General features: G+C 38.5%; 1 protein-coding gene across 1 annotated transcript in view; it reads right to left on the bottom strand.

The window, feature by feature from the left end:
* The window catches only part of PLCB4 (phospholipase C beta 4), a 419,094-nt gene that overhangs the window by 240,168 nt on the left and 155,115 nt on the right, over positions 1-23,811 (bottom strand). The window contains exon 3 of the mRNA XM_060120154.1: positions 22,594-22,652. The gene's annotated coding sequence lies outside the window, so the exon portion shown is untranslated. The remainder of the gene's footprint in view (positions 1-22,593; positions 22,653-23,811) is intronic.

Here is a 23,811-nt window from a genome sequence, read left to right as displayed (position 1 = left end):
CTGCCTTGTCCAATTAGCCTGGGTCTAAATAGGCTGTTCTCTGCAGGACTCTCGTAGGAAATGTTCCTGAGGCTCATATTTGAAAAAAGTGAACAAAAACCAAAACCAAAAGGAAAAACCTGGATACTAGAAAAGGAACCCTGTGTCCTATCAGTTTATATCATTACGTAATTACCAGCAGCCTTTGAGGGTAATATCGGTCTTTATCCTGGAAGATTATTCCTCCTTGCTTTGGGAGGGGGAGGAAAATAGCAGTAAGGATTTCAGGGCTTGGAAGGATGTACAGACCTATGGGTCATTTGAACATTCTTAGTTTTATCCAGCATATATGCTCACCATAACCAGGCTGTCCTGTGAAAACGTCAAGGCATTAAAAGACAAAATTAATCTACAGTGTAAGAAGTCAGGAGAGAGGTTACCCTCAGGGAAGGGAAAGAATAGTGACCAGAACGGATCATGAGGGGGCATTCTGGGGTGTTGGAAATCGCTGTTTCTTTTTCAGGTTACCTCGGCACATTAACCTCATTAAAATCCAAGGAGCTGTGCACTTATGATTTGTGCACTTTTCTAATTGTATGTTAGTTATATTTCAATAAAGAAATTTTATAAACAAACAAATGACAGACAAACCAAGGCATCTAGGTAATGGAGATATTTGGTCTGGAGTAGATAGAGGCAATCACAGCCTGCTAAATTTCCTGCTGAACTAAACTAGAAAGGTAAGTTAGGAACAAGCTCCAGACCACTCATAAAAGATGCCAAAAACAGTGACTTTGGTAGCTAGATTACCTTCATTCTTCTTCGATGAGAGTTTGTCCATGAACAGGCTGGACACGTCCAGCCTGAGCCTTCCTTACCCACTGAATGATGTAAGCCACCTGGTATCTGTAGGTGGCATTTATGGGATCATGTGCCCGACAACCTGCCTCTACATCTGGGAACTCTGTCAACCAAGGCTGACTGGTCCTGTGTAAGCCCCAGGATCGATGTTAGGCCATTCATTGACTTCCAGAGATTTTTGAAAACAGAATTGGGAAAGTGTTCCATTTTTCTGGATGCCTGAGGCTATAATATGTATAGTTTGTTGGCTGTTGGAAGTCATGTTTCCATTAAAGGGAGAAGTCTGATCTACAGAAATAAAGTTGGTTTATATCAGTTAGTTAGACACTATTATGATTTTTCTGTAAAATATAGATCAATACCTTTTAAAATTTACAGGCTAACAAAAACAAAAAAAAAGACTTTTTAACCTTAGATGGTATCTTCAACCACCACTGATATCTTCAGTTATCTTCAGTTACCCACGTGTATGAGCATTTGCTTGACCTTGAAATCATCAGCAGCAATACATCCTTTAAAAGTCATGTGTCACATCCTTCTCTGCCCAATAAACTGTTCTCTTCTCAACTATTATAACTTCAAGTCCAACGATTCTAAATCCCACTGAGACCTACCATCTGTTGACTCTACCACTCTTTCATTATCCATCACAGTCCCCAGGCCTCCCTTCCCTTCTTTCCTATCCTAAATTCTACTGTCACACCTAATTCTCTACTAAGCAGTGTGGTCATGGAATTGAACTAGGCTGAAGAAAAACTCACAACCAAACTGACTAGTCTTCACCTTACACTCATGACCACAGATCTCTAATGAACATTCAAAGGTTGTCCAATAATCCTTCTTCAGTATGTTTTCTCCTCTACTCTCTAAAATGATTTTTCCTACAGTCTCCTCAAGCCTGAGTCTCCTGTTCGTGCCTCTTTTCAATGATAATATTGCATCGAACCCAGCATTTTAAAAGAGTCACATACACAGACTTCAGTTTCTCACCTCTCTCTTTCCTCAGACCACTCCAATTAGAATTCTCCCCTCTTGTAAAGGTCCTCAGTGACCTTCCTTTTGGGAAATCTGATGGTCATTTTTCTGTCCCCATCAACCATCTCAACAGTTTTGACCCAAGTAACCACTCTCTCCTTCTTGAAACATTTTCTTCTCTTGGAGACAGCAATTCCACACTCTCCTAGTTTTCCTTGATCTCACAAACCACTTGTCCTCAATCATGACCTCTTTTGCTTTGTTTAACTTCTATATGTTAGAGTGACCCAGGGCTCTTCTCTGTGTATCTTCTCTTCCTAGATCATCCCATGGGAGCTCAAAGCTTTACATAACACCTATATTTCCATTCCTAGTTCTCATATATCCAACTGCTCCAGACTCATATATCCAACTGCTTACTTGACATTTCCACTTGAATACTTATTAAGCATATTAAACTTTAAAATTTAAAGCAGAACACTTGATTTTTTAAAAAAATCCATATGTTTCCTCTAGTTTTTCCCATATCAGTAAATTTCTCACCTGTTCTTCAGTCTGGTACCTTAGGAGTCATCTTCAATGCCTCCTTTCCTTGAAATATCCATACCCAATTCATTTGCTGCTGGCATCGCTTCCAAAATAATTCCCAAATCAGCCTACTTCTCTCCATCATCATCTCTGACATTAACATCTAAACAATCATAGTCTTTTTTCTTATGTTAATCCCATAGCCTCCTAACTGGCTTCTCGGCTTCCAATCTTGTCTGCAACTCCACACCTCAATTTATTGTCCACTATAAGAGTGATTTTCTAAAATATAAATCAGATCACATCTATCCTATTTCTTAAAAATATATATGTATATAATCTATAATATATGTGTATATAGTATATATAAAGTAAAAATCCCCTTACCAAGGTTTAAAGGGGATGATGCCATCTGGCTGCTCCTCATCACTCTGACTTCATCTACCATTTGCTCCTGACTGGCTGCTGTTATTTGAACACACCGAGTTCATCTCTACCACAGGACCTTTCAACTTGCTGCCCCTTTTGTCTAAAACACTCTGCCCCTGTTTCTTCACATAGCTGTCTCCTACTTATCTTTGGGGTCTCAGCTTAAACGTTACTTTCATAGTACGACCTTCCTTGACTAGAAATCCAAATGACTCAACTCCCCACCTAACTCAGCCTCTTATCATAAAAATCTCATTTTATTTTCTTAACACCTATCACTCATAAAATTTCTTGTTCTTTCATTTGTTTACTTCTTTTTGTTTTGTTTTTGTTGCTGTATTTTGCCTTTTTATTGAGTTATAATTAACATACAATATTATCCTAGTTTCAGGTGTACAACATAGTGATTCAATATTTTTACACATTATGAAATGATCACATCAATAAGATCAGTTTCCATCTGTCACCATACAAAGCTGTTACAATATTATTGACTATATTCCCTATGTGTACATTACATCCCAAGACTTATGTATTTTATAGCTGGGAGTTTATATCTCTTAATCCTCTTCACCTATTTTCTCTGTCCCACTGCCCACCCTCCCCTGTGGCAACCACCCATTTCTTCTCACAGAGAAAACAAAATTCTTTTGTTTTGTTTGTTCATTTGTTTTGTTTTCTAGTTTTCATATAAGTGAAATAATATGGTATTTGTTTTTTCTCTATTTCACTTAGCATAATACGCTACAGGTCTACCCATGTTTATGCATATGGCAAGATTTCATTCTTTTTTAATGGCTGAGTAATATTCCATTGTGTATATATATCACGTCTTCTTTATCCATTCATCTATGCTTCCATAGATGCTTCCATAGCTTGGCTATTGTAAATCATGTACAGTGAACATAGGGATACATATATCTTTTCAAATTAGTGTTTTCATTGTCTTTGGATAAACACCCCAGAAGTAGAATTGCTGGATGATATGGTAGTTCTATTTTTAGTTTTTTGAGAAACCTCTACACGGTTTTCCATAGTGGCTGAACCAATTTACATTCCTATCAACAGTGCACAAGTGTGCCCTTTTCTCCATACCCATGTCAACACTTGCTGTTTCTTGTCTTTTTGATAATAGTTATTCTGAGGTGAAATTTCATAGTGGTTTTGATTTACATTTCCCTGATGACTAGTAATGTTAAGCACCTTTTCATGTGCTTGTTGGCCATCTGTATGTATTCTTTGGAAAAATGTCTATTCAGGTATTCTGTCCATTTTTAATCATATTGTTTTCTTGATATTGAGTTGTATGAGTATTCTATTTATTTGGACATCAACCCCCTTATTGGATATACTGTATGCAAATCTTTTCCCATTCAGTAGGCAGCCTTTTCATTTTGTTGATAGTTTCCTTCACTGTGCAAAAACCTCTTAGTTTGATGTAGTCCCACTTATTTTTGCTTTTGTTTCTCTTGCCAAAGGAAACATATCCAAAAAATGCTGCTAAGACCAATGTCAAAGAGATTACCGCCTATGTTTTCTTCCAGCATTTTTATGGTTTCAAGTCTTACATTTAAGTCTTTAATACACTTAGAGTTTATTTCTGTATATGGAGTAAGAAAATGATCCAGTTTTATTCTCTTGTGTATAGCTGTCCAGTTTTCTGAATACTGTTTATTGAAAAGACTATTTTCCCCATTGTTTATTATTGCCACCTTTGTCATAGGTTAATTGACCATATGAATGTGGGTTTATTCCTGATTCATTATTCTGTTCCAATTGATCTATGTGTCTGTTTTGTGTCAGTACCATACTGTTTTGATTACTATAATTTCATAGTATAGTTTCAAGTCTGGGAGCATACCGGCATCTCTATTTTTCTTTCTCAAAACTGCCTTGACTATTCAGGGTCTTTTGTGGCTCCCTACAAATTTTGGCAATTATTTGTTCTAGTTCTGTGAAAAATGCCATTCATATTTTGACAGGGATTGCACTGAATCTGTAGATTATTTTGGGTAGCATGAACATTTTAATGATATTTGATTCTTCCAATCCATGAGCACAACATATCTTTCCACTTATTTATGTCATCTTCAATTTCTTTCCTAAATGTCCTATAGTTTCCCCAGTGTCCTAAAGTCTTTTGCCTCCTGGGTTAAATTTATTCCTAGGTATTTTATTATTTTTGGTGCAACTGTAAATGGGTTGTCTTCTTAATTTATCTTTCTGATAATTTGTTATTAGTGTATAGAAATGTAACAGGTTTCTGTGTATTAATTTTGTATCCTGAAATTTTATTTAGTTAATTTATTAGTTTTAACAGAACTAGATTTAATAAATGGATTTCCTTCTCATATAGTCTGGGTGCCCTTTATATTGCTGCTTTTTCACTATGTCCTGGGGTTGGGGTTGGGGGTGCGAGTCTGAACTTGGACCCCTCAGCAATATCCCTCCCTACTGCAGGTTGCTGCTTCAGGGGAGGTGTTCCTATGGATACCGTGTCTCCATCTTTCCTACCTGTTTCTCTGTGTCCTTCTACAAGCAGTAGGTGTTCAGTCAGCCCTCGGATCTTCTTCAAGAGAATTGCTCTGTATGTAGGTGTAGACTCAACATGTCTGTGGGAGGAAGTGAGCTTAGGGTCTTCCTAAACTTGGACCCCTCTCCTATTTACTTCTTTATTATCTCTCTTCCTCTCTACCAGAAAGTATTCCTCTCAAAGATCACTGCTTTCTTCCAAGTGCTTAGAAAAATGTTTGGTACGTGTTAGACAGTTGATAAATACCTGATGAATGAATTAATTAATCACAGACATAAAACGCCAAAAAAAAAAGACCATTTAGAAAACACTAATCAGGAGGGAACTAAAAAGTTTTTCTGGGTCAGCTTCTTTATAATTTAATATTATTCTATTAAATATACGAAATCTGAAACCCATTTCTGAATTATCAAAACAAAACTAAAACGAAATACATTTTAGTCAATCCAAACAGACTACAATTTGACTAAGAAGCAAAACAAAAACTGCTTCCATTTTAGCATCACCAGCCTTTGACAACATAAATCACTGTCTCTAGCACTCTGGTGCACGAATGACATCTGGGAATTTAAAAATCCTTTGATGGTAAAAGGAAAGAAGTTGCTCTTACTAAGTTACATCCAGCACTGAATCCAAATAAACATATGACAAACATATTTTTCTATCAGCTATATCTTTTAAACAAGCAGAGAGTGAACAAGCCAAAACAGGATTTTAACAGCAGGTTCTGCATGGCTAGATTGGACACTTCCACGTGATTTTAAGGGATTGTTTGACTCCTGTTCTTATATTATTTTTTCCACTCTGGAACTTGTATAGTATACATAAAACATTTACCCACTTTTAAAGCAATCTGTTTTTTTTTTTTTTTTTTTTTTTTAGTTTCTGCTTTATAACAAAGTGAATCAGTCATACATATACATCTGTTCCCACATCCCTTCCTTCATGCATCTCCCTCCCTCCCACCCTCCCCATCCCACCCCTCCAGGCGGTCACAAAGCACCGAGCTGATCTCCCTGTGCTCTGCAGCTGCTTTCATCAAAGAATGAGAACTGATTGACATGAACATATGATCTATGAAATAATAATAATAAATGAAATAACACAGCATGTATTCTTTTATGTATCACTTCTTTACACAGCAAGATGTTTCTGAGATTCACCCAAGTTGTTGTTTGTACTAGTACCTTGTTCCTTTTTCATTGCTAAGCAGTATTCCATTGTATGCATACTTCATAATTCGTTTATCCATTAATGTGGTGGATACTTGTTTTTTTCCAGTTTCTGTTCTAAAGCTGCTATGAACATTCATTTACAATCTTTGTGTGGATATATTGTCATTCTCTCGAGGAAAAAAACCTAGGAATGAAAATGCTAGAGGCATATGGCAAGTGAATGCTGAACTTTATAAGAATCTGCCAAACAGTTCTGTGTGAATGCACTAAAAAAATGTTTATTTTCCAGATATAAAACTTTAATATTGAACATTTCAGACTTTACACACCAGTTTCCTTTCTCTGCCCCACACGATACCATCATGTTCTTCTGAACCTCCATGGAATTCAGTGTACAGAGCCATCTCACAATGGGCTAAGGAACAGCTGCTATACACAGCATGATTTTTTAATGTGAAATATGGAACTAATTAGAAAGAGGATTCCCTTAACAGAGCCCCATGTGGGTACAAAGGACTAGTAAGTCACGTGACAAGGAGATAACTCTCTTCTATGAGAGTTTATATGACGCATATTCTTCCACATAAGGTGTTACATTTGAATTTTCTCAACAGTCTCCCTACATAAGACCCCAGAGATCCTGTTTTCCTGTTACAGCTTCATAAGGCCTGTCTCCATGAGATAACAGCTGGAGGTTTCCACTAGATTACCTTATTTCCAGAGGCTACATTCTAAGTAGGATAAAAGAAGAAAATTGAGCTATCACTCTGCATTCTCCTGACTGGGATCTCTCCCAGTAAACTGGCTGGAACAAGCCATGCAGGAAAGTAAGACATCCATGGTTGAAATAAATATTCTGATTAAACTACTCATCCCAACTTGGGAATAAAGAACCACCACTCATAAATAAATGCCCTAGTGATTTCTTTCCAGGTTATTATTTTCTGATTATGAATATAGGCAAGTCTATTATGAATATAAAATATAATAGGCCACAGAATTTGCATAGTTAAATAATCCTTCTCTCAGAGGCATTCACCCAAAAGGGAACATTTCCCCACCTCTTAAATCTGGGCTGGTCTGTGACTTCCCTTGACAAACAGAGTGTGGAAAAAATGATGGTATGGCTTTGGTACTCATTCACATTCTCTCCTTTGCTCTTTCTCTCTCTCTTTGAAACCCAAACTGGCCTGCTAGAAGGCAAGAAACACATAGAGGTGAAATGAGCCATCCCAGTTAAGGCCATTCTCTACCAGCCAGCCCTCAGTATACCCAACAGTTGACCAGAGATACTTAAGTGAGCTCAGTTGAGATCGGTAGAACTTTCCAGCTAAGGGCAGTCCAAACTGACAATCCACTCAATTGTGAGCTAAATAAATGGTTGATGGTTTAAGCCAGGACATTTCTGAGGTAGTCTGTTATGCAGCAAAAGCTAACTGATATATTAATCAGCTAGGGAAATAGTTTATTTCCCATTAGCAGTGCATAGAGTCCCCTCCTACAACTTCTCCTTATTCCCCCTGGCCTTGACTTTTGACCCACTTTTCTGGCTCTTATTTTCTACCTGTCTATGTTCTCCTTTACCCCTATGCTGTCTGGTATGGGCTGAACTGTGGCTCCTCCAAAATTCATATGTTGAAGCCTTAACTCCCAGTACTTCACAATGTGACTGTATTTGGAGATAAGGCCTTTAAAGAGGTAATTAAATTAGAAATAGGCTCTTAGGATAGGCCCTCATCCAATCTGACTGGTATCCTTATAAGAAGAGAAAATTTGGACACACAAACAGACATCAGGGATGTGTGTGCACAGAGAAAAGATTACATGAGGATCCAGCAAGAAAGTGGCCATCTTCAAGCCAAAGAGAAAGGCCTTAGGGGAAACCATCCTGATGACACCTTGATCTTGGACTCTCAGTCTCCAGAACTGTAAGAAAGTAAATTTCTGTTGTTAAAGCCACCCAGTCTGTGATATTTTGTTATGGCAGATTTAGCAGACTAACACACTGCCTATGGGAGAAAAGTGTACAATAAATTTCCCAGCTTTTTTCCCTGACAATCACTCTGATAATTCCGTCTTAAGCAAGGCAGGAAACCCTCCAAAAAAAGTCTTAAGCAAGCCCACTCCTGGCACATATCCAAAGAAAATGAAAACACTAATTCTAAAAGATACATGCACCCCAATGTTCATAGCAGCATTATCTACACTAGCCAAGATATGGAAGCAACCTAAGTGTCCATTGACAGATGAATGGATAAAGAAGATGTGGTGTGGGGTTTCCCTGGTTGAGAGTCCGCCTGCCGATGCAGGGGACATGGGTTCGTGCCCCAGTCCGGGAAGATCCCACATGCCGCGGAGTGGCTGGGCCCGTGAGCCATGGCCGCTGAGCCTGCGCATCCAGAGCCTGCACTCCACAACGGGAGAGGCCACAACAGTGAGAGGCCCGCGTACCGCAAAAAAAAAAAAAAAAAAAAAAAGAAGATGTGGTGTGTGTGTGTGTATACACAATCAACTACTACTCAGCCATGAAAAAGAAATTTTGCCATTTGCAACAACATGGATAAACCTGGAGGGTATTACACTTGGTGAAATAAGTCAGAGAAAGAAAATTACTGTGTGTTAATCACTTACATGTAGAATCTAAAAAATAAAACAAATGAATGAACATATCAAAACAGAAACAGACTCACAGATCTAGAGAAAAAACTAGTTTTTACCAGTGGGGAGAGGAGTAGAGGGAGGGGCAAGGCAGATAAAGGGGTACAAACTATTATGTACAAAACTAAAAAGCTACAAGGATATATTGCACAGAACAGGGAATATAGCCAATATTTTACAATAACTTTATTTTTTTTAATTAAATTTTTTTTTTCTTTTTTTGGCTGCGTTGGGTCTCTGTTGCTGCATGCAGGCTTTTCTCTGGTTGCAGAGAGCGGGTGTTACTCTTCGTTGAGGTGCGTAGGTTTCTCATTGCAGTGGCTTCTCTTGTTGTGGAGCATGGGCTCTAGGCACGCAGGCTTCAGTAATTGTGGCACACAGGCTCAGTAGTTGTGGCTCGCAGGCTCTAGAGGTCAGGCTCAGTAGTTGTGGCACACAGGCTTAGTTGCTCCGCAGCATGTGGGATCTTCTCAGATGAGGGCTCGAACCTGTGTCCCCTGCATTGGCAGGTGGATTCTTAACCACTGAGCCACCAGGGAAGCCCTACAACAACTTTAAATGGAGTATAGTCTATAAAGACTTGAATCACTGTGCTGTACACCTGAAACTAATATAATATCATAAATCAACTATACTTCAATTTAAAAAAATAGGTAAACAGAAATTTTAAAAGAAAAAAGTTTTAAACGTGAAGAATCCATATTTGTTGTAAAAGAAATTTTTTAGATAAAAAACAAAGTAAAATATAAGCTTGCCACTTTGGGGGGAGAAATATAAAATAAATTAAGGAAGTAAAATTTCCACCTCCATGCCATCCTGAGAGGGGATCCCTGCTGACATCTGGTATGTCTTCTTGCAGTGTGAACTTTAGCTCTTGCACTTCCCCACTGAATGGTAACCTCCCTGAAAGGCAGTGAGCACAGGCATGGGACGTAGGCCCTTTTTCTGGTGGCACAGCATCCTAAAGCCCTTCCTTTGTTTGCAGAATTTCTGGATCTGTTTTAGCAGCTGAAAATGGCAGACAGTTACTCTCATAACTGATTTGAAAGCACTCATCTAAGTAGAGGAGTTTATTGTTGTACCCGTTTAATGGAATTTTACTATTGCTAGCCCTTCTGCTCCCATAGGAAATGCAGGATCACAGTGGATGCATCAGACAGCACGTGACAGTCTACACTTACCCTAGAAATCCTAGCCAAGGGTTTCTCCGTGGAGCAAACTGTCAGAACCACCCTTGATATATTTAATAAAAATAATGACTCTCAATAATTGAGCACTTATTATGTGTCAGGCACCCTATAAGAGCATGGGGTAGGTGTTGGTGGTGGTTTGTTTGTCTGTATCAGATGAGAACTGTATCCTCACAGCAATGCTATAAGCTCCTGCCAAACTCTGAAGACCAAGTTATACTGACCACAGTCAGTGATGAGTTCTGGTTGGTCCCTGAGTCAGGCCTGGTGACATTTGTTGCCCCGCGAGGAATGGCTTCTCAGTTCTCACAGACAAGGGCTCCCACCTGGTCATCTACCCTAGATGCTTCTAGATGCTCCTGTTCAGTGCATAAAGGTCCCAGGAGTCCTAGTATACGTGTCTCCCCAAACTGCTTCTCCTAACCTAGCTGGGAAGGTAAGAAAAGCCCTTGTTTCACCTACACAGAAAAAAGCCTCTTTCAGGAGGCCCTGCCCAGGCCCAGAAGTTATCTCCTACACTCATAGGTGGCCCTGGGTCCTTTGCCTTAATCAATTTCCTGCTACTTGTTTAATCAGTCTTATGTAACTAGTTCTCCCTGTACAGTTATTTGGATGTTTTCATTCAGTGCTCAAGTGTTTAACACATGCACACACATATACACAAACACATATGTAGCTGTTTCCTACTCTGTTCTAATGAGGGTCAGGTAGAAAACACGTGTGTCTCTTCCCATCCTCAAAGTGCCTAGGGGCTAAAGCAACTTTCTCTCACCTCCCAGGAGCAATCTTTCAGCTTGTATTAGATGAGCACTCTAAAGCCATCTGGAAATGGTTAAAGAATAGTTGCTGAGGATTTACAGATAAGAGTTATTTACAGAAGGAAAAAACCTACGCAATCCCCACTACTCTCAAAGGAATGGACCAGAGGTCAAACATACTGGAAAAAAAATGTGACTTATCCCAGCAACCAATTCCAGCAAAATCACCTGTCTTCCTCCTCACTCTCTCTCCACCTTCTGACTTCTTCCTGACTTTGATGCCTATGTCACAGCTTTCCCTTATATAAGAGAAGGGTTTTGTTGTTGTTGTTTTCTTGTTTGTTTGTTTGTTTGTTTTTGCGGTACATGGACGTCTCACTGTTGTGGCCTCTCCCATTGCGGAGCACAGGCTCTGGACGCACAGGCTCAGAGGCCATATGGCTCACGGGCCCAGCCGCTCCATGGCACGTGGGATCTTCCCAGACCAGGGCACGAACCTGTGTTCCCTGCACCGGCAGGCGGACTCTCAACCACTGCACCACCAGGGAAGCCCGAGAAGGTTTTTTTTTTTTTTAATTGTCTACATAATTGAAGACAATGACTAACACAACTGAACACATGAATAAACCAGAGAACAGTACTAGTCATCATAACAAATGGGGAAGGTCACATGTTTGCTCTTTCCCAAAAGGTTCCCTTGGAATTCTTTTGTTTTCATTCATTACATGAATAAACTCAGCATATGTTTATCTAATAAAATAGAATCTATTAAATAATACATTATACACTGCAACATTCAGCTTCTTTTAAAAAAATAACCAAGATATCCTTATATGATGCTTACAATATTCACTTTTTCTTAGGTGTTCAAAGGTAAACTTCACCTTTGCAGTTCTGTAAGTCACAATCTAGGAGTGTTGACTGATTTCTCAGCTCAGTGTCCACAAGGCTAAGATCAGGATTCTGGCAGGGCTGAATTCCTTTTCAGAGTCTCTAGGGGAAAATTCACTTCTAAGCTCATTCATTTTGCTGGCAGAATTTGGTTCTCTGTGCTTGTAGGACTGAGGTCCTGATTTCCTTGCATGCTGTTGGCTGGGGTTGTTCTAGGCTTCTAGAGGCCATCCCTATCCCTTGGCTCATCTTTCTCCATCTTCAAAGCCAGCAATGACACATGGCGTCTTTCTCATTCTTCTACTCTCTCTGACCTCTCCCTCCCTTGGAATTCTAACAAGTGGGTTTAACCCAACAGCCTGTGCATTGGCTTTGCTTTGAATACCACCAACACTGTTCTCATCACGGTTCTGAGGGAGTGACCTTAAGCAAGAGAAGTGTTTGGAGTCTAGTGCACCTATAATAAACCACCATGCAACTATATGCTTATTCACTGGGTTGCTGCTTTCTCTTGAGATGCAGTACCACAGTTCCAGAATCACTACAGGACAAAATGATAATAAAAGCAAAAGGAGGAGGAGCCCTGAATAGCCAAAATAATACTAGAAAAGAAGAACAAAGTTGAAAGACTCATGCTTGATGATTTTAAAACTTACTACAAAGACATGGGAATCCAAACAATGTGGTACTGGCAAAAGGACAGGCATATAGAACAACAGAGTAGAATTGAGAGTCAAGAAATAAACTTATACATCATGGCCAATTGATTGACAAGGATGCCAAGATCATTCAATGGGGAAAGAAAAATTTCTTCAATACATGGTGCTGGGACAACTGGATATCCACATGCAAAAGAATGAAGTTGAATCCCTACCTCACACCAAATTCAAAATTTAACTCAAAATGAATTAATACATAAATATAAGAGCTTAAAACTACAAAACTTTTAGAAGAACATATAGGGGTAAATCTTCCTAACTTTGGGTTTGGCAATGGATTCTTATATTTGACAGGCAAACAAAAGCAACAACAATAAAAAATAGGGAAATTCAACTTCATCAAAATTAAAAACTTGTGTGCATTAAAAGACATTATCAAGAAAGTGAAAAGACAATCTATAAAATGAGAGGTCTCTGCAAGTCATATATCTGATAAAGATCAAGTATCCAGAATATATATATATATATATAAACTTTTCCAATATAATAACAAAAAGGCAATCAACCCACTTAAAAAAATGGGTAAACAACTTGAACTGACATTTCTCCAAAGAAGGTATACAAACAGCCAACAACCACATGAAAAGATGCACATCATTAGTCAACAGGGAATGAAAATCAAAACCACATGTTGTACCATTTCATACTCATTAGATTGCTTTAATAAAAAGAAAAAGAAAATAAGTGTTGGCAAGGATGTGGAGAAACTGGAACTCAAGTACATTGCTGGTGGGAATGAAAAATGGTGCAGCTACTGTGGAGAACAGTTTTGTAATTCATCAAAAAGTTAAACATAGGGACTTTCCTGGTGGCACAGTGGTTAAGAATTCACCTACCAATGCAGAGGACATGGGTTTGAGCCCTGGTCCAGGAAGATCCCACATGTCATGGAGCAACTAAGCCCATGTGCCACAACTACTGAGCCTGTGTGCCACAACTACTGAAGCCTGCACACATAGAGCCTGTGCTTGCAACAAGAGAAGCCACCACAGTGAGAAACCCACACACCGCAATGAAGAGTAGCCCCCACTCACCTCAACTAGAGAAAGCCCACATGCAGCAACAAAGACCCAACACAGCCAAAAATAAAAATAGAAAATAAAATAAATTTATCAAAAAAAAAGTTAAACATAGAATTAGTATATGACCCAGCAATTCCACTCCTAGGTATATCCCCGAAACAATTGAAAAGAAGGACTCAAATACATGTATACACATGTTCATAGCAGCACTATTCACAATAGCCAAAAGATGAAAACAGACCAAATGTCCATTAATGGATGAATGGATAAATGAATTGTGGTATATACATACAATGGGCATTATTATTCAGCTATAAAAAGGGATGAAACACTGATACATGCTAAAACATGGAAGACTCTTAAAAACATTATGCCTAGTGAAAAAAAGCAAAGGTCAAGGGTTATATGGTCCCATTTATATGAAATATCCAAAATAGGTAAATCCATAGAGATGGAAAGCAGAGTGGCTGTTGCCACAGGTTGAGGAAGGGTAAAATGGGGAGCAACTGCTTAATGGGTAGGGGCTTCTTTGGGGGTGATGAAAATTTTTAGAATTAGGTAGAGGTAGTGGTTGCACAAGTTTGTGAATGTGCTAAATGACACTGCATGGCTCACTTTAAAATGGTTAATATTTGTTATGTGAATTTCACTTCATTTTTTTAAAAAGGCAGAAGGAACAAGAAAGACAAGGCAGGCAAAGCAACGCAGGTTTTTAGCTAAGACCAAAGCCTTGGGAACAGCAGAAATAAGCACCAGGAGAGGCGCGGGTGCTGGCAGATGTGCTCGGAGGGAAGAAGCAGAGATGGTGTGAACACAGAAAAAGGAGGTGGTTCAATCCGGGGATGGTGTCCTAACAGAAGAGTTGCATCTGTACGCATTCTAGAATCCACAGTAATGGCCCTTTGTAAAGTCCCTGAAGGAAGGGCACCATGAGGACCACGAGGTAGAAGAAGTTCCTTAAAGGAAGGACAATGTGGTACATGAAGCTCCGCAAGGTCAATCCTTTGCAGACTCTTCATTCCTTTACATTTGTACAAGAGAAAGAGCAGAGGGTTACCGAGGAGAAGAAAGAGGCAAGTGAACATCTCCCATGCCAGGGAGCTAAATTGGATTTGCTTATTTTTTTTCTCCCTTTTACAGAAACAGACAAAACAAACGGAACATTTCCATTGCAGGGGGAAAAGATCCGCATTTCAGGTCTGAAAAAGATTCAGGGTGCCCAATTCAAAATAGGAGAGTATGTAACATGTGTGGGGACATGAAATTCTATCTTTGGAATAAGTTCTTGCTGTCACAACCACAGAAAGGCTCTTGGGAAATGTCATACAAAGAAGAAAGTAGTTTGGAGCCTCACAAACATCCCTGGGAAAGAAAAATGGGAAGGAACATATTATCTACAGTAAGACAGGTCCTACGTATGCAACATCTCCTTGTAAAGACTTCCAAAATCCAGTGAAGTCGGTGACACTGTGCTCATTTTCCAGATGGGAAAACCAAGCCCCAGGCTTCAGAGCTCACATTCTTCCTCCTACATCATAATGCATTGAGCCAAGTGAGAAAATATAAAAGTCACCAGGAGCAACCTGCAGTTTTCCAGTAAATTTCTAATTGTTTGGAGAAGTGGGTGTGACTTTTATTTTTCTATTAGCTCAATAAGGGCTCTCAAACATCTCCAATGAGACAATGCACTGCATCTATCCAAATTCCATACTGCTGTATTATCACTCGAGGAATATACAGAATACTACCATTGCATCAGTTTCTTGCTGCTTATTTTTTATAAGAGTAGTGCCTTCTCTCTGCTCCCTGCATGCCCACTGTAAAAGCACATGGCCTGCAGCCACACGGGAAGGGTCAGTAGATCATGTCAGCACTTTTGCCGGCAGAGCCACTGGAGTTGTCCTCAAACTGCTCTCTTCATGCATTTGTGACACTTGATTCCCCCCACAGGCGACAAAATATGGCAAGTAACGAAGCAGCTGCTGACCTGCAAGGTGGTCACTGCCCAAGGTCACTGGCTGGTTCCTTTCCTGGGAGGCTTTATTTTAGTCCTCAGGCCTCAGCAAGCTGCCCTTTCCCACCTGAGGACAGTGAAGACACGACGCCTGCTCCTCTGTTCATTTCAAAAAAGTAGGCAAGGCCTTTCAAATGCAACAATTCCACTGGCTTTCAACCTTTTATTGATAAATCCAAAAAAAAATGATAAAATAAAAAGGATCAGGGAAGTAAACTGGATTTATTTTTTTCTCCCTTTTATAGAAACAGACCAATCCACGCAAACCTTTCTACTGTACGGGGAAAGAAAAACCCACGTTTTTTTTCTGGATCTGGAAAAGATTCTGGAAAAGATTCAGGCTGCCCAATTCAAAATAGGGGAGTGTGGAACACATGTGGAGATGAGAAATTCTGTCTTTGGAATAAGAAGTTCCTGCTGACACGACCACACAAGGGCTCTTGGGAAATGTCACACAACAGCAATTTTAATGTCATGATGACTTCAAAAATAGCATACTCACAAGCTTCATGTGAAAAGTCTGGTCGAAGAAACTAAAAAATATAAGGGCAACAGCTAAAATTTTCTATACTGGACTGTTAGACCTTTTCCAGTTTCTTCAAATCTTTCAGAAAACAAGAAAGGACAAATAACTTTGCTAATATAAACTGAAATTTTCTTTAGCCTGAAAAACAGGATAAGCCTTCAGCATCTACTGAAGTAGAAAACTGACATTATTTTCCCAAAGGTATCACACTATAATTGTATGGTTTATGCTTTTCTTCTCTAGTATTTTATTTTAAAAATAAAGAAAAGTTGAAAGTTCTTTTTTTTTTTACAGTGAACAATCATATTCCCACCACCTAGCTTTTTTGAATATCTAGCCTTTTATCCAGCTCTCTATCCATCAGTTCTTTTTTTTTAATGTATTATACAGTAAATACATTGCAAAGTTCAATACACTTTACCTCTAAACTCTTACACTGCTGGCATTTTAAAACTTTTCTAGTTAAAGTTGTGACTTAGCAAGAGGAAAGAGGGAGAAGAAAGTAAGTGAAAGCTCATCACACACCTAGCTCCCTCTTATGGAGAGGACATCCCTATGTGGTAGAGGGGTGTCCTTCTGGCAAGGAGAGTAAAGGGTTAGAAACTTCTTCCTTCTCTTTGGTTTTGCTCTCATCTCTCAATTATTCCACAAATCAAGAAAGGGAGGAGAACATTTGAGGCTGGGCCATGCCCACCCCTTGGGGATGCCTCTAACAGTAAAGATTAAGTGAAGATAATAAAAAGTGGATGGCAGACCAGTACTGACCAGTCACTGTCTAAACAAAAGACTTCAGATTCTCTTAAGGGCTGCCCAGTCTAGCTTAACAGGTAAGGGAGCCACTGTGCAGAAGTGTGCCCAGGAATGAATGGTGTGCTCACGCCAGAGCGTGCCCAGAGTATGGCTACAGGGGGCAAGATCCATACAGCAGTGGCATTGGTGAGGGCCCCTGTGGTAGAAGTTCTTCCAACATTCTCTTCATACAATGTGACTTTAACACTCTCCCACTGGGAGGTGGGCATTTATGTCTCCTTCCCTTGAAGCTGGATAGGTTTGTGACTCACCAGTAACCAAATAATGTGATGGAAATGATACAGCATGATTGTTAAGGCTATGTCATAAAGAAGATTTGCGTCTCACTTGACAGGAGGAATAATCACACTGGAGCCCACATAAGCAGTCCAGCTGCCCTGAAGCCACCATGCTGTGAGGAAGCCCACAGTTTCCCATGAACAGAGACATCATGGAGAATCATGAGACTATATGGAGAGAGAGAGCCCAGCCAGCTTCCAGCTGCTCCAACCTCTTGTTCTGTCAGCTTCAGATGCCATTTGAATGCAACTACCTGAGGGACCCCAAGCCGGAACAGAACAACGAAGCCCTTCTGGAACCCCTGACCACAGAAAATGTGAGAGGTGAAAAGGTGGCTGCTTTTGTTTCAAGCCACTACATTTTGGAGTGATTCCTTATACCACAATAAATAACTAAAACAGAACCCAGCATCTGAACTGGGTCATGATGATACCTCACTTCATACACTGCACAATCCAAGTCTTCAGACCTGGTATCAAACTAGCCACTACCTACCTTTCTTATTGTGTAGTTAGTACTTCAGCCTCATCAGTTTACATGCAAGTACCCAAACTCTTCCAGAACCTTCTCCCGCAACACACATTATATATATATATATATATACCTATATATATATATAGGTATATATATATATATAGGTATATATATATATATATATATATATATATATATATATATATAGGTATATATATATATATATATATATATACCTATATATATATATATATAACTTTTTTCCATTGCCTAAGATGTCCTCTTTTACTTTTCAAAATTTTTCTACATTCTACCCTCATTCAAGACTCAGTTTCTTCCAAAAAGTGACCCTATAATTCTGCACTCCTCAAGGTTATCAGTGATATCTTAGCTGCCAAACCCAACCATTTTAATCATAATTCATGCCTATAGGGCATTAAGTCGCAAATGGAAGCAGCAATGGCTCATCAAGGCCAGATCAGCTCACTTTCTTTGGACAACAATGTTGCCTCACTTCTTTACTGAATGGGGTTACCAAGCTGGGAGATTCAAAAGTGCTGACAAAAAGTCTTATCTAAAGGAAGTAAGACTCTTACTAGAGTTTTTCTATAACATTCTGAAGTTGCACTGTCCAATACAGTGTCATTGGCCAAAGGTGGTTTTGAGCACCTGAAATAAGGCTAGTCTGAACTGAGATCTGTTGTAAATATAAAATATACACAGATGAAAATTCTTAAAAAAAGGTAAAATATAATTAATAATGTTGAATATTGAAATGATAAGAATTAGGATATGCTGGGCTAAAATATATATTGTTAAAATTAATTTCAAGTGTGATCTTGGACTTCCCAGCCTCCAGTTCACCCTGTTATCACAATCTCTTTTTGTTTTCTTTTTAAATGAGGCTATAGGAAAATTTAAAATTATTCATGCTGCTCACATGCTTTTTCTATTGGACCAAACTTTTGTGCTATACTGAGTTGAAGGTGCCCAAGGAAACACCATATATTTCCATAAAAGTTTTAGGAAAATACTTTTAAGGTAAAGGTGAAATGTTTGGATATAAAATTTAAAAGGATGGTTAAAAGAGGTGAGAATGAAAAATAACAGAGTTAATATTTATGCTTGGAAATGTTTCTAGCAAGAATAAATGCCAACCATACAGCCACACAGTATCCTTGCCTCTTCTTCAGGGCACTGAAATCATTACCCATGATGAAATTCATATAAGGAAAGCTTTGAAATTTCAGATTTTATTTTTTAACTCTAATATATGTAGCAATTCTACTAACTGAAAATTACCTAGGTGTCTCACTCACTGAAAATTACATAGGTGCAATCACTTTAAGACTTAGATATTTGAAGCAGTAACTTATGACCTATTCAAGGGAAGAAAATGAATTTATACAGCTTCCAAAAGTATGTAAACTTGCACCAGGAAAAGGCCTAAGGGATGAAAAATGTGCCTGTGTAAGTGAGGAAGTGAGTGAGAGAACATGTGTCTAGGTAGAGAAGACACTCCAGTGTCTTATTCAGATATCACTGGGTACCTTTTAACTGTCCTGCGTGCCCACCTCCCAGCTTTTGTGTGTTTTGCTTCTAAAGATGGCACTAGCAAATTTCTTAAGAGGAACAGCCTTCAACTTCTAGAGCTGCTTCACCTGCAGATGCAGAGTCAAGTGCTCCCCAGTTTACAGCCCCTCTCCCACCAGCCCACAGCCAATGGCTGAGGCAGGGATGGGAAAGCCCAGCTCCTTACCTTGAGCAGAAGGAACAGATTCTCAGGAACAGTTACACTCCAGAGCTCCCCCAGGGGTCAGGCTGAGGCAGGGACATTGCCCAAACCACCCCTCTGCTTGGCTCCTTCTTTCTCCCTTACCTTCCCCAACTCCCTAGTTCTCTTGGGAGCACTGCCTTAATAAAACACTTGTGCAAAGATCCCACCTCAGATCTGCTTAGGGAAGCCCAAGCCAAGAATTTTGTGATGTATGAATGGACCCTAAGAAAATGTGAAGCCAGATTCTTATTGTTTTTTTTTTTTTGTGTGTGTGTGGCTTTATTTATTTATTTTTATTTTTTAACATCTTTATTGGAGTATAATTGCTTTACAATGGTGTGTTAGTTTCTGCTTTATAACGAAGTGAATCAGTTATATATATACATATGTCCCCATATCTGTTCCCTCTTGCATCTCCCTCCCTCCCACCCTCCCTTTCCCACCCCTCTAGGTGGTCACAAAGCACTGAGCTGATCTCCCTGTGCTATGTGGCTTATTGTTGTTTTTGTACCTCAGATAAGAGTTTCTATAACACTTAAGTATTTAAAATAACTGCACAGTTTAAGAAGCAAGAAGTATCTTTGTTCCTAAAGAGCATTGCAGCAGCCCTAGAACAGAGGTCTTAGCCCTAGAAAAAAGATGCTAATAACTGGCACAGCATATATATCTCCAGGTGGGAAAGAAGTTAAGGGTAGCGTGTAAGGCTCCAAAATAGAAGTAAAAATAAAGAGAAGTCAGCTTAAAGTTTGGTGAGCTTCATAACTGACACTAATGTTATCAATTCTGTACATAATCAATATTTAATAAAAACAATTTCAATTCATTCAGAAATCAAGAAAGCACCCCAACATTAGGTAAATTTCCCACCAAAAAGAGTCTACCTTCCAAACTGAAATAAAACAAGGCAGTAGGTATCAAGGGTTGTTTTCTTTCTTTTCATGAAACTTGAAGACAGCCTTTAGTTTAACTAAGCTAATAAATTCCTCTTTACGAAGAGTCATTCTGAAGCTAGAAATTTAAGAGTGAAGATAGTTCATCTCATTTTGTTTTCTATAAATATTTCCTATTTTAAAACTGATAAAAAGCTAAGTTGAATGTAACATAAATAAGAGAAATCTAAAATACACTTTTTGCCATTAAGGGATTAAAATATATTCTGAATGCTTACTGTGGATGTAATAGTCCTAAAAAAAAAAAAAACCCACTTAGAACTAATGTACAGCCCACTGTTGGAATCATGGGAAAATAAAGCAGGCTTTCAAGATGAAACCAGAAAGGTTCAGATGCCAGGGTCTAGATAGTCCCCATTTTAAATAAAGGAAAACATTATAAAGGAACCCAATTTCACTTCAATAAAAACAAACAAACAAAAAAAACTCATCGTAAAAGGTATCCAACAATTGAATGTTGCTAGAGTGGGACATTTTTAGTTTTAGGAGAGGATAGCATGAAATACACAAGAATTGTCTCTTTGGGAAAGGCAAGCCTAACACAAAGAAAACAATCAAACAAACTGGTGACATGTGGGACACCAGGTCCAATCAAGTCCTAACAGGTGTGGGGATGGAAGAGTAGCCCACATACTATGTTAGCTGTCCCCAGACCCAATGCCATCTAAAGTCTTTGTAAAATCAAATGCATGACATTTATACCACTTAATATAGAGGAAATCATTCTTGGAACTTACAATATAGAACAGATAACTTCTAAGCTCTGTTCTTTTTTTTTTTCTTTTGGACTCTTAAATCAAGTGTTTATTTTCACTAAGTACCTAATTCTTCATAAGGACAATGTATAATCCAGCTGAGAAACAATGACTTATGTTTTAAGGATAATACAATTATTGTACAGAGAAAGTGGATAGTCCAGAAAAACATTTTTTTAAAAAAGAGTAAAAAGCAGACATTGTGTCTGCACTGATTTAAAGTCCCTACTGAATTATTCAGCACCCCTTACTCCGATTTGCCTGCTAAGACATGGTTTATGAGTCATCCGTGAGGAACAGTAAAATATACTGCACTCGACTAAAAATAAGTAGGAACATTTAATAATAAATCTACTTTCTTGATAGTCTTGGGTCATCATTAAATACTGATCACTTGGAGAAGTGTTGGGCTGTGTGAATCTTCCCTCCCCTCACAGAAAGGCCAGAAGAAAATCAGCCACGGGCCCTGCCAGAAGATGATGGAATATCCAACATGACATGAAACACGGAGAAGAAAATAATATTGATTTTAAATGCCTGGAACCTGGAGTTCGCTTATCGAGATGAACAGCAAAGTTTCTCGTTATCTTTTCCTTGTGATCACTATAAAATGACTTCTTGTCCCTTGAAGTAAGAACGGACACATAGTCCAAATTTTTTACTTATAACGCTAAGTAGAAAATAACAATTTGACAAAGGGGTCAGAAAAGAACATTTGCTTTCTTGAATAAAGCATAGGCAAGTTATTGTTTATAAATAAAAAGAACTGTACATATATATTTTCGATTTCCATTTTAGCGTTTCTTTAAAGATTTGTAAAATGGAACTTTAGAGGAACATTGGAAGGATTTAATTACATCATCCTTATAGGTAATTGCCATAAAATGGAGGGTGGACTACAGCTGACAATGATTTTTCCCATCTGTGAGAATCTTCTTAAAGAAAATGTGCATAAGATTAAAAACAAGTCGCATACATTTCTCCTCAGAAAGAATTACAGAAAACAGCAACTTAATATCTGATGCTTACTAAATGCAGGCAATACTCCCACAGATGGCAAACAGAAAATCCAGCAGAAAATGAAGTACCCAAGGTTGGTGGAATGAATAAACATGAATCTAGAAAATGCCAGGAGTTGAACACTCCACCACATCAAGGAAAACATCTGTGAATCAGTTTTGAGAGGCATTTCAGATGGGACATCAGTGTGAATGAAGGAATTCATTTTACAGACCGAAAGTTCTAGAACCCCCCATCTAGCAACTTACCCACTGTGTGCAGAGTACTTACCAGATGGCTGGGGACTGATTGAAGGTGACGTCCACTTAGTCAAATCACAGTGCTGTCCTCTGTGGAGGAAGGACACAGATCAGAGAAAAATCAATGTGAAGGAAATTTAGAATTCTCATGGAAAGAAACAGCCCTTTGCACTTCAAAATCAAAACCTATAATATTCTTTAAATCACATAAGAGACATTAATAAATTAGTGATATTAGTTTCTAAATGGATGACAAAAACAGACAATCATCAAATCAGAAATCTTAGTGCTACACCCAGCCTATAGGGTTTATACACTCTCTCTACTAAGCTGCTGATCTACAATTCAACCTCTTAACCTATCAAAATAATTAAGCAGCAGTTGAACAACAACGATATCCATAATGTTCTAGAAGTAGATATAATGATCTTTCCCTGATTGATAGTGAAACTGATAGTAATTTTAAGAAATCTTTCAAAGAAGAGCAGTGCTGAATAGGAAAGGTTTACAATGAAAATGTATCTATGTACAAATAGTCATTATTTTTGATGTGTGTTTTTGTATTGCCTTCATTAGCAATTTGTTATGTAGCTTTGGACTTGACATTGAATTTAGATTTCAAGATCTTTCCAAGATTTTGTGTTGGGTGGGGAAGTGGCATAGTTCCAGGTGGTGTCAGAAGTACATAGAAGCAAGAGGAAGCCCATCTGCATTTGGAAAGAAGTTAGAGGCAGAAAACTTGGTCAATTGAAATATGGGAAAATGATGTCTGTAAAATCTGAACTGGGATTTTCCCAAGGTCATCACTTATTTATGGAGATGTCTACAGTAAAGTCCCCGGTAGAAAGGTACATCAACAAATGAAAAATATGTCATTACAAAAAAAAAAAAATCAGACTTGGGTCTATATAGACAGACATGGAAAAAAATTCTCAGGTCATAGTATTACTTTTTAAAAACTCAAGAAATGTAGTAATATGTGTACTATGACCCCAGTGTGTTAAAACAAACCTCACTAATCTAGGTGTAAAAACACAGACATGAATATTGTTATATGCAGAGAACATATTTGAAGGGATAACAAGAAACTCAACTGGGCTGCCTCTGGAGAACTGGTACTGTAGGGACGTAAAAAGGGCCTTTGCATTTTAACCTAACATTGAACAATTATGCAATATTTTATCACAAAACATATTACTTTTACAATTAAAATTGAAAAAACAAGAATCCAATTCATCTAAACTTCCTA

This window comes from Mesoplodon densirostris, chromosome 16, assembly GCF_025265405.1.
Source record: "Mesoplodon densirostris isolate mMesDen1 chromosome 16, mMesDen1 primary haplotype, whole genome shotgun sequence".
NCBI classification, from domain to species: Eukaryota; Metazoa; Chordata; class Mammalia; order Artiodactyla; family Ziphiidae; genus Mesoplodon; species Mesoplodon densirostris.
Note: the sequence above shows the minus strand (reverse complement) of the source record. Positions and strands in the feature narration are given on the sequence as shown.